Genomic DNA, 10,966 nt, shown 5'->3' with positions numbered 1-10,966 from the left:
TGCCTGTGAAGATGAACACCCCTTGCATATTGTAAGTATTTACAGGGGACCCATTGAGGTGAACATTGAGTCTGTTTGCTGTGGCACCTCTGAAGTGTATGAAATTTTACACTGACAGACATTCAAAATCATGCCAACATATGAACATATGATATATTCATGTGGGCAAATACATCAATTTACACACTTTTGTGTACACAGTTCAATTTCTTATAAATATATATATATATACACTCGCTGGACACTTTATTAGGTATACCTTGCCAATATCAGGTTGGACCCCCTTTTCAGTGGCGTCTCCAGCTTTCATATTTAGGGGGGCACATGGGGGGCCAGGGACCAAAGTAGGGGGGCCGATTATAAAACGGTACATATACACTATATATATATATATATATATATATATATATATTTATATATACAGACACACACGTTAGACGAGCATTTTTAACTACATAATATGTACTTAGTTATTTTTCAATCTGTAATAGTACCCCGTGCTGACAATATATATATATATATATATATATATATATATATATATATTAGACTCTGCTGCCGATATATACAAATATTACACCCTGCTTCCGATATATATTACTATTAACCCCTGCTGCGGATATATATTGATATTATACCCTGCTGCTGATATACATAAAAATTATATCCTGCTTCCGATATATATTAATATTTGACCCTGCTGCCAATATATATTAATATTAGCCCCTACTGCCGATATATATATATATATATATATATTTATATATATATATATATATATATATATATATATATATTAGCCACTACTGCCAATATGAATATAAATACTAGACCCTGCCAATATCTATCTATCTATATATATATATATATATATATATATATATATATATATATTAGCCACTACTGCCAATATGAATATAAATACTAGACCCTGCCAATATCTATCTATATATATATATATATATGTATATATATATATATATATATATATATATATATTAGCCCCTGCTGCCGATATATATCAATATTATCACCTGCTGATATATATTAATATTATCACCTGCTGCCAATATATAAAATATTAGCCCCTGCTGCCAAAACATATATAAATATTTACCCCTGCTGCCAATATATATAAATATTAGACCCTGTTGCCAATATATTTTAGAGTGAAAAAATTGGACCCTATCCAAGCATTTCCTTGGGCCCCGCTCAACGCTCCCTTGCATGCAATCACTCCCTCCGCTACCACACCAAAAAAAAAATATTTGCCACACTGACTGCAGATCAGGGGAAGACTGAGAGTCTGTCCTGCACTGAGAGGTCCTCTCCTCTGTAATCATCCCCAGAGTCCCTTTGTCCCCTCATTCACTAAACCATACCGCTGTTTTACTTACACCCTGTAGTTCAGGTATAGATCAAATAAACAACACATGGAAACAGCACATGCAACTGAATAAGTATGTATTTGCAGGTATACATAAATAATGTATGGAAACATAGCATTGCAGGTATAAACCAACAGAATTGCATTGCAGGTATAGATCAACTGGAAATCACATGTACACTCAGCACTGAAGGTATAGATCAAATAAACAACACATGAAAACAGCACTCCAGGTATTGATCAACTGAATAAGACATACAAATCCTATATTTGGAGGCAAATATAAATAATGTATGGAAACATAGCCGATACAGATCAACAGAATAACACAAAACCCAGCTTTGCAGGTATATATCAATTGGAAATTACATATAAACTCTGCATTAAAAAGGTATAAACCCCCCTAAATTACAGGCATAGATCACTGGTCACACACCCCAAAGCCAACCCTGGCGTCCACATTGCCCACATAGAACCTGACCAGCACCTAAATTACACATACATAGGACGTGCCATCTTTGTCGCCAAACAGCCCAGCATGAGTCAATATTGTCCCCAAACAGCTGAACGTACGCCATGTTTGTCCCATAAACACACTACCTGTGCCATCTTTGTCCCCAGTGCTTAAACACCCTGCTTATACCATCTTTGCTTTTTTGACAAATCAATAATACACCTATGATTCACAAACACTTTTACAGTCACTCACTAATTCACTTTCATTCAATCATTTATTTTTTCACACAAATTATTTACGCATATTCATTAATGCATCCACACATTAATCTATTAATTCTCTCTCTCTCTCTCTCTCTCTCTCATTCTGACTCTTTATTTCAATATTCTTGCCACCCTCCCTTCTCTCCCTCCCTCCCTATCTACCCCATCCCTCCCTCCCTATCTACCCCATCCCTCCCTCCCTATCTACCCCATCCCTCCCTATCTACCCCCTCTCCCTCCCTCCCTCCCTCCCTCCCTCCCTCCCTCCCTCCCATCTAGGGAATTTAGAGTTTACTTCTTAGAATTTAGAGTTTGTATGACCTGCACTAAGGGGCACTAATATTAGCTTCTGCTCTAGTGATACATATATTGTACTTGCTTCAGCAAAAATGGAGTGGAGTAAACCAATATTTAAATGCAGTTGTTGTAATCCAAGAAAGCAACTACACAAACACTAGATAAAGAAGGTCAATAACTAGCACTGGAGGGTCATTACAGCACAGAGGAAAAGTATGACCGACATGTTCAATGTGCACCATCCAACCCTGTACAGAACACATTTACAGAAAATGAATACCGGTACATAGAAAGTCCCCCACAATGGGGCACAGAAAGGATCCAGTCGTGCATGCCTGTCTGGAAACGGCGCAAATGGAAAATGGGTTGGCAACAACCTATCTACCTCTTCTCACTCTCTATCTACCCCCTCCTAACTTTCTACCCTCTCCCCCCTTTGAAGTTCACTTACCTTGTAGAAGTCCAGCGGTGGGATCACGAGGCCTCCGTCTCCCTGTTCTGCCGTGGAGTGCGCGGCTTCACTGCTGAGCGCTGGATATGACATCATATTCTGGCGCCCAGCTTGAAATGCCAGCACCGCGACCAAGGCAGAGGCCTTGCGGGGAACAGTGAGAGGCGCCGAACGGTTGCTGAAAACGTATTCATCAGCGACCTCTCGGCGCCTCTCTCTTCTCCGCGTCCAGGGGAGGGCTGGCAGCCTAAGGCCTGGGGGGCAAGTCTAGTCAACTGGCCCATTGCGCCATCAAAGCGGCTGCGAGCGTCATTGAAAGCGGCTGCCATGCGGCAGTCACTCCACCAGCGCCTAATGAAATTAAAGCGGCCGGCGTGCACTCACCGCGCCGCCCAATGGCTGTGCCTCAGCTCTTCATCCCACCCTTTTTAAATGTGGGACGAAGAGCTGAGGCATGGCCATTGGGTCAGACTGCCGCACGATGCAGGGGCGTACCTAGAGTATTTGGCACTTGTGGTAGATCCTGTATGTGGCACTCCCACACACACTTTAAAACTGCATAATTTCTGGACTGTAACTGAAAATTCAGCATTCACTTGGCCAAAACCGGAAAAAAACTAAAAAAAAAAAGCAAAAAAAACTTTAAAATACTTTATTAAAAGTAACACCAAAATTAGACAAAAAAATCAATAACAATATTAATATATATATATTCATATATATATATGTATATATATATATATATGTATATATATATATATATATATATATATATTGTGACAGAAAGGCCGGTACAATAGTGGATGGGCGGTATATACGCCCTACTCTGGCTAACTTTGTGTGTCCTTATGTGTAAAATTGAAGTCCCAGGGAAAGATGTTGTTTGACTACAAACTGCATTACTGGCAGTTTGCAAAACATGGTAAGGGTCCCTGGGGCGGAGCATCTGGAAGAGCAGGGTGGGCCAGTGCTCCAACAGCACTAATTGCTGTATTGATCCAATCCAGAGTCTGCATTCTGGACAGGAGCTCCACAGGTGTGGACTAAGTAGCAGCTCACCTGTGGTTGATTAATTAGCAGGCAGAGGGTAAAAGGAACTGAGCCTGATTCAGGAAAAAAAGGCCATTGTTATTCCAGCTGGGAGAGCTGAGGAACTGAGGAGTGTGGTTTCTCTCTGAAAAGCCATTTTGATGGAAACTTGTGACTTGTTGGAAGGTGAATGTTTGGAGCTCTTTTATACTAAGGCAGTGCTCAAGCAAAGACTGTTATCCTGTGCTGCTTATAACTGCTGCTGTTTCTTCCTGTAAAATAAACATTGATACTGAGCTGGATGTATCCTGGGCTTCATTTACCCTAGAAGACTGTGGTAACAACCAAGATCCTTGACAAAAATCCCAAGGAAAAGGGAGGCCTGTCGCATATGGTGGAGATTGCGGGCATCCACGTAAGTCTGTGGGTAGAAGCCATTTACAGCTCACCATGGAGGAAGTTATTAAAGCACTGATCCAGTCTACTTCTATATATATACCGTATTTGCTCGATTATAAGACAAGGTTTTTTCAGAGCAAATGCTCTGAAAAATACCCCTCGTCTTCTAATCGGGGTCGTCTTCTAATCAGACCTAAAATAGAGGTCTGATTAGGAAACTAAGATCCAGATCCCCCGCACCGCTGCAGGGGACCTGGATCCTCCTGTCTCACCCCCCCCATCGTACACACACTTACCGGTGCTTCCTGCTATGTTGCCGGGGCAGCGGGTTGACGTCTACGATCCGCGTAGACAACGTCCGCTGCACCCGGAAGGAGGTGTGGCTAGCAGCGGGGGTTGTCTGCGTCCGTCGCGTAGACCTTCCCCGACTGTCCGAGATCAGAGCTCCCCGCACCGGTGCGGGGAACTCTGATCTCTGACAGCCGGGGAAAGTATACGCGACGGACGCATACAAACCCCCGCTGCCAACTCCACCTCCTTCCGGCTGCAGCGGAATGCGACGTCAACCCGCTGCCCTGGCTGGAAGCACCGGTAAGAGAGGGATGAGAGGGGAGAGAGGGGTGAGGGAGGGGTGAGAGAGGGGTGAGAGAGAGTGTGTGTGTGTGTTAGTTAAATGGGGGTATAGGGTGTGTGTGTGTTAAATGGGGGCATAGGGCATTTCTGGAGTGGCGTTAAGGGGGCATTTAATAGAGCACTCTGCCTCCCGAAATGCCTTATACCTCCCTATATGGCACTCTGCCCCATAATATGCCTTTTAACCCCCTAAATGCCAGCGTGGCATATAGGGGTATAAGGCATTTCTGGAGGCAAAGTGGCACATAGGGTGTCAAAAGGCATACCATGGGGCACAGTGGCATATAGAGGGTTAAAAGGCATATCATGGGCCACAGTGCCATATTGGAGTGGCAAGCCTGGGGGCAGATGTGCGTAACTGGGGGACAGGTTGGAAAATACAAGAAATAAAAACAAAAAAAATATTTTTCTCAATCATAGCTTTTATTAAAAAAAATAGTTTACATGAATTAACATTTACTGGTAAAACTTTTTTCCTTTGGGGTCGTCTTATATTCATGCTTTTTCTTTTAAAAAAATAATATTCAGATTTTGGGGGGTCGTCTTATAATCAGGGTCGTCTTATAATCGAGCAAATACGGTATATTCATATACATATATATATATATATATATTCATATACATATATATTCATATACACATATATATATATATATATAACAACAATCACAATCCTATCATACTCAGGTTCTAGCATGTGCTGGCTGACTTAGTATGATAGGAGTGGGATTGCTGTTTGCAGTTATATATATATATATATATATATATATATATATATATATATATTTATACTGTTATTGAATTATTCTGTCCAATAAAAGTGTTAACACACCAAAGTTGGACCAAAAAAATAATCACACTCCTATCATGACTAGGCAGCCACTACATGCTGCGATCTGGGCATGAAAGGAATGTGATTACAGCCTCCCTATGCCATGCTATCCCCCCACACTTACACATCCATGCTATCTGAAACCCTCATTCACAAACATTCAGCATAACACCCATCACTCTCTCACACTCACTAATCCACTCTCCCTGAATCTTGTCCTACCTTTCCTCTGTCACTGTAACTTTTCCTCCTCCTCTTCGTTCTTCCTCTTCTTCTTCTTCTGGGTCCTGTCCTTCCAGTGCACTGGGCACGGAAGACGGTGGGCGTGGCTTCAGTGTTGTGCGCAGGGATTTGACATCAAGTCCCGACGCACAGCCACAGTTGCGGCGCGCATCGTTTCTGGAGGTGTGCCGGCGTGGTGGCACCCCTCTGATTACAAAACGCGTCTATTACAAAACGCGTCTATTACACAAAAAAAAGATGGCGTTTCAACTGGGGGGCACACGGGGGGGCACAACATGGCCCACCCCTGCCGACGCCACTGCCCCTTTTGCCTTCAGAACTGCCTTCATTCTTTGTGGCATACTTTCTACCAGGTGCTGGAAACATTCCTCAGAGATTTTGGTCCATATGGACATGATGGCATTGTGCAGTTGCTGCAGATTTGTCGGTTGCAAATCCATGAAGCGAATCTCCCGTTCCAACACATTGTTGATGCGAGTTGATGCGAGCTTTGTGACATGATACATTATCTAAGGGGCCCAAAGTGTGCCAAGAAAATTTCGCCCACATCATTACACCACCACCACCAGCCTGAACCGTTGATACAAGGCAGGATGGATCCAAATTCTGACCCTACCATCTGAATGTCACAGCTGGAATCGAGACTCATCAGACATTTTTCCACTCTTCCATTGTCCAATTTTGATGAGCCTGTGTGAATTGTAGCCTCAGTTTCCTGTTTTTAGATGACAGGAGCAGCTCCCAGCGTGGTCTTCTGCTGCTGTAGCCCATCTGCTTCAAGGTTTGTTGTGTTGTCTGTTCAGAGATGGTATCCTGACCATTCTCCTCTGATTCAACAAGGCATTTTCATCCAGACAACTGCCGCTCACTGGAGATTTTCTCTTTTTTGGACCATTCTCAATAAACCCCAGAGATGGTTGTGTGTAAAAATCCCAGTAGATCAGCAGTTTCTGAAAAACTCAGACCAGCCCGTCTGGCACCAACAATCATGCCACATTGAAAGTCACTTCAATCCTCTTTCTTCCCCATTTTGATGCTTGGATTAAACTTCAGCAAGTTGTCTTAACTATGTCTACATGCCTAAACGCACCGAGTTGCTTCCATATGATTGCCTGATAAGCTATTTGTGGTGACAAGCAGTTGAACAGGTGTACCTAATAAAGTGGCCAGCGGGTGTATGTGTCATACACAATTTATATGCTTTAAATTCAGAGCCGGCACAGATCTAATGCTCCTGCTACAATGATTTAGTAGTCATAGTGACCATATGGCACTCCTTTATTCATAGATAAAAAGATAAAATTTGACAGCATATAACCATGGGGCCCATCTAGTCTACCTATTTTTGATTTCAAGGACTGAGTCTTGCCTTATCTTAGATTCAGGATAGCTTTAATGCCTATACCATACATGTATTTAATTACCTTACTGTATTAGCCTTGACCACAACCGATGGGAGACAATTCCATTTATCTACCAACTTCTCAGTAAAGTAAAACTTTCTTATATTAGACCTCTGACCTTCTAGTTTTAGACTGTTGCCTCTTGTTCCTACTTTTCTCCTCCTTTGAAATAAACTTCCTGTACTTTGTTAAATCTCTAAGTATTTTAATGTTTCTATCACATCTACTATTTCTCCTTTTTCCTCTAAGCTATACAAATTTTGCTCCCCTAGTCTTTCCTGATATTTTTATCAAAAAATCTAAATTGGCATAAATAGCAAACCAGGAAAACTAACTATAAAAAGAACATAGTCCCACTGAGCAATGTGCCATGGACAGGAGAAAGCAGGAGGACAGACATACATTACATAGTCTAATGAACAATATAATACATTTATTGCATAAAATAAACAGACTTACTCCTAAAAGCAGCAAGAGAGGCCAGCTTACACAGATGGTATTTGCAGAAAAGGGATATATTCCCTGGAACTGGTCCTCCACAGCAAGAAAAAGACAGCAAACTTCCAGTACATTCTCCCAGGCTGATAAGATGTTCTTATCCAGATATACAGCAGCAAGGAAAACCGGGTCCACATTTCACCAATAAATCATAATATAGAGATGGATATAGAGATATAGAAAGGGACCCCTGTAGCCCTTAGCAGGAGGGGTTACATGACCCTGCCTGCATTAATGAAGGTGCTCGTGTCTCACCCCCCCCTTTTGTCAGTATGCGTGGGTTAATGCCCTCTGGGTGACCCCATGTACTGTAAGGGCAATAGGGGTGGGTCCGCTCAATCGCGGGAATATTCCCGCTGGGAAAAAAAGGGGGAATGTTTCTATATAAAGGGGCAGTTTTTTGGCACAGCTTATTCTCTACAGCGAAGACTACAGAGTGTGATTACCTGCTGTGTGAAGACTCCCGCCCACCCCCACCCTGTTGAATATTTTCAAGGATGTCCGTGAGCTGAAGGGTCCCTTATAAGTGCCAGGTGAGAAAACTCATGAGGGTTTAATATCTGGATTTTGGTTAGATGCTAGAGTTAAAGTTGGTTTATGGTGATGACAGTAGGCGTCACGGCTTAAACCTGACCTGCTGTGTTGAAGAATGACCAGCGGTACCTGGCGGGTGGTTGCTGTGGATAACCTTTGTTTACAAAGTTTATAGTAGCATTAGGGGACCCTACAGCAGGGTTAAAATGGTTATGTGGATTTTGACGTTTATCTGCTATTTGTCTGTTTTTCTCAATAAAGTACGTTGTGGCATTTAGGTAAATGAATGCCGCGGCCATGTCAAAATCCAAGCTGGACTGGTGTCATTTATTTGTATGTGTGCTTTCTTTAGTTAGATCAAACTCTGTCACCGCATTGTATAGGCAGTGCAAGGGTCAAGAAAGAGCACTGAAAATATAAAGTATACTCGCAAACCCAACATGTTTCTAATTAAATGCCCTTGATAGATTGATCATGAACAAGTGTGACCACCTTTATAGAAGCCGATGTTTTAGCAGTTTGCTGGGCTGGAGCATTAAGGTCCTGATAGCCCTGACTCTAATTAGCAGACAGGGCGTCATGTGGTTGTGGGGATAAGGGGTCATATAGAGGTCAGGGTTTAGGGTTAGGTCAGGCAGGTTATGTAATTAAAAAAAAAAAGTGTTAAGAACTTTCTGGTTGCGCTCGCGCTGTTTAGTATTGCCGCCTTTTTTAGTGTTTGTGTGCTCGTGGGCGCGCCGCGCCGCTTAGTTACGCCCCCTCTCCTTGCGCGCCTTGCTCTCGCGACTGTCTCGCGCTGCGCTAAGGGCGGGAAGTTGCCCTATAAATAGTGCGTTCCTGAGGTATACCTCACTTACCTGCGGCGAACCGCTAGCTGTTTGCACTGACCTGTTGCATCTAGTGAGCAGCAGCATAACGGGAGAGCCAAGGGCAGAAGATTTTATCTGTATATTTATGTCGTGGCTTTTATTGAGTTAAGGTTGCCCCTTCAAAAAAAAAAAAAAAAAGAGTAATGAAGGGGTGAACCGGTGGTGTATTGTGCTGTCCTGGCTTTAGGGCGGATGGCATTGAAAGAGTTAAATTTTGGTTGCACTCTGGGGCTTGGGCCAGGAGTGCTTTTTATGATTACAATGTTTCAAGGTTATGTGTGTAAGTTGTTGATTACATTGTAAGCTAAATAAAAGACCAAGGCCTGTTTATCCAATCTGAAGTTGTCTGGTGTCTTTATTGGTTACAATCTTTATTTGGTTGTGTGTTTAATATGTATGGTTTACATCCCTTACAATCACATGTTAAAGCAATGCCAAGGAAGAAATACATCAGCAATGTCTTTAGAGAAGCAATTGTTGCTGTCCATCAATCTGGGAAGGGTTATAAGGCCAAACAATTTAAAGTCTAGAACTCTACAGCGCAAAAGATTATTCAAAAGTGGAAAACATTCAACAGCTGCCAATCTTCCCATGAGTGGACATCCCAGCAAATTCACCCCAAGGTCAGACAATGCTAAGAGAAATTGCAAAAAATCACATTAAAGTTACATCTCAGAAAAGCCTCATTTCTCTAAAAAAAAACATGGCAGCATGGCTTGGGTTTGCAAAGTTGCATTTGAACAAACCACAAGACAGGACAGCATTTGAGTACCAACACCTCATACAATCTGTCAAGCATGGTTATGGAGGGGTGAGGATGTAGGCTTCTTTTGCAGCCACAGGACCTGGGAACCTTGCAGTCATTCAGTTGACCATGGACTCCTCTGTATACGAAAGCTTGGCCGAAATTGGGTCATGCAACAAGACAATTATCCCAGGCTGAAAAAAATGAAAGGTGTTGCAATGGCTCAGTCAAAGTCAAGACCTCAACCCGCTGTGGTAGAACCTTACGAAAGTTGTGCATAAGCAAACATCCACAAACCTCAATCAACTGAAGCAACATTGTAAAGAAGAGTGGGTCAAAATTCATCCACAATGATGTGAGAGACTGATACAGACAACGATTACTTCAAGTTATTGTTTCCACAAGCTATTGAATCATACGGTGTACTTCATTTTCCACACATGGCTTCTCAAATTTGGCTTTATTTTTGTTGGATACATTTTTACCTAATTTGTAGACCTGCTAAGGAACAAATGATTGTTATTATGTCATGATATGTAAAACTACAGAGTTCAAAGAGGGTGTATTTTTCATAAGACTATATCTTTTTTGTGATTGCACAATGCTATTTTCTATTATTTAACTTCCTTCCTTTGCACTTACATTACTTAATTCCTAGTTACACTTCAAGTCAGGGACAACTGTTCTTTGCAAACTAGATTTGTAAGTAGAGATACTTCTGTTTTAAAGAATGGTGGAAAAGCCATAACTGCTCTCCTATGTCAGAATTTAGACATAAAATGTAAGGCAAAGGAAAAATAATTCTGATTCCTTTTGATCTTGCTGCCATTATATATATATATATATATATATATATATATATATATATATATATATATAATGAGTGCAGACACAATATGTCCATGCTTGTATTAATGTTATTAATA

The sequence above is a fragment of the Spea bombifrons genome, chromosome 6, assembly GCF_027358695.1.
Source record: "Spea bombifrons isolate aSpeBom1 chromosome 6, aSpeBom1.2.pri, whole genome shotgun sequence".
Classification (NCBI taxonomy): domain Eukaryota; kingdom Metazoa; phylum Chordata; class Amphibia; order Anura; family Pelobatidae; genus Spea; species Spea bombifrons.
This window is presented reverse-complemented; position numbering follows the sequence as displayed.